This window comes from Priapulus caudatus, unplaced genomic scaffold (genome assembly GCF_000485595.1).
Source record: "Priapulus caudatus unplaced genomic scaffold, Priapulus_caudatus-5.0.1 Scaffold135, whole genome shotgun sequence".
In the NCBI taxonomy this organism is placed as follows: Eukaryota; Metazoa; Priapulida; class Priapulimorpha; order Priapulimorphida; family Priapulidae; genus Priapulus; species Priapulus caudatus.
In genome coordinates, this window is record NW_014577196.1 from 412,932 (window position 1) to 414,663 (window position 1,732).

Sequence of the window (1,732 nt, forward strand, 5' to 3'; positions counted from 1 at the left end):
CAGCCGCCACCAGCGAGCACATACATGTTACATGCTCGCGGAGGTATGCACTTTCCGTGAGTGCCCTCTGTCTAGTTACCTGATATTATTAGCTCTTGAATAATTATATAGGATTTAGATAGCTGCCATTTACAGCAATTGGACGAGTTCTCGTATTAATGTATAATGGGCTTAACTGTACGGCATTCGACGCAAGGCAAAGGTTTCAGATATGATACCATGAAACTCGGAACCTTCATGTAGTGTTCGATGCAGTATACATTTGCGAAACTGCCGTGAGTGTGTGCCGGCGTTTATGTAAAATGGCAATCCGAACGGATGAATGAGGGGCCTGCTATCCGATTACGCTGATACAATAATGAATATTCACACTTGCAAACTGATATCAACGCGCGAGTAGACATTGCCTGTCCGAGTCTGTCCATCTCTGCTATCACGCACGGGGATAACGATTTAGGGAAATCTTCTTGAGAGGCATTTCCTGAAGAGGCTTCGAAATTGAAAAGGATTAAAGTAAACGAACTGAACAGCGGCGTCGCAGGGTTTAGGGCGAACTCTTCCTGCGCATCTCGATGGGTCGATTTGCAAATTTCTAAGGCGTTTTCACGGTATTTAGGTTTTCAACTTTACGCCCGAGTGGCAACCTGTCACAATCGCTTTACGTAATCGCAGCCACGTGAGCCGCCCTTTGGTTCGCTTTCTCTCCGCGATGAACGTGCATGTATCATCTATTTACACGGGCAGGCCTGCATTGAGTATGGCACCGGTGAGAGTGTACGGGGACTTGCACCCGTGTGAGTGTGCGGGGACATGTATGTGTGTGTGTGGGGTGGGGTTGGGTCGGGGTGGTGGTGACTTGTATCTGTGTGAGTGTGGGGGGGGGGTGACTTGATGTATCTGTGTGAGTGTGTGGGGTGGGACTTGTACTTGTGTGAGTGTGTAGGGACTTGTATCTGTGTGTACGTGTGCGTGTGTGTGGGGGGGGGGGTTGATCTATGTGAGAGTGTGGGGGTGGGACCGTGGGACTTGTACTTGTGCGAGTGTGGGGGAGTTGTACCTGTGTAATGGTGTGAGGACTTGTATCTGTGTGAGTATGTGAAACGTGTACGTGGGGGCGACGTCTACTTGTATGAGTATGTAGATACTTGTATCTGTGTAAGTATGTAGCGACATTTACATCTGTGTAAGGGGTGGGGGTCTTTTCTCGGTGTGAGAGTACATGTGGTCTTGTACGTGAGTAAGAGTGTGGGGACTTGTATATATTATGAGAGTTTCCAATACATTGTAGCCTTTGTTGATTGCCATATTTTCAGATTTAATAGTAGTAGTCGTTCGTAGTAACGGCATTACGTTAATCCTACTTGCACTTCACTGCTAAAGTGATTACCTCACTGTAAATAGTAAACGTAAAGAAATTCTGTTCATTTTTAGCTCACCTTGACATCGTCAAGCTGAGCTATTGCCATGGGTCGTCGTCCGTCGTACGTACGTCCGTCCGTCCGTCCGTCCGTCCGTCCGTCAACATTTGGCTACGGTCAAACTCAGGAACCGTTCGACCCACATGTTTAAAATTGGGTATAGTTGTTACTGCTATGCTTCCATATTAAATGTCCTATTTTGGAGCACGCCAGTCGACGTACTTTCGAGCCACGGCAATTTTTTGGCAAACATGGGAAATTGCCATTAGTCAGTTCAGGTTCAACGGATTTTGCTCACTTTTGGTATGTGAATG

At 47.0% G+C, this 1,732-nt stretch overlaps 1 protein-coding gene across 1 annotated transcript in view; it reads left to right on the forward strand.

Annotated features, from left to right (window-relative positions):
* Nucleotides 1-1,732, forward strand: part of LOC106805968 — a 44,932-nt gene that overhangs the window by 27,105 nt on the left and 16,095 nt on the right. The gene's annotated exons all lie outside the window — the stretch shown is intronic.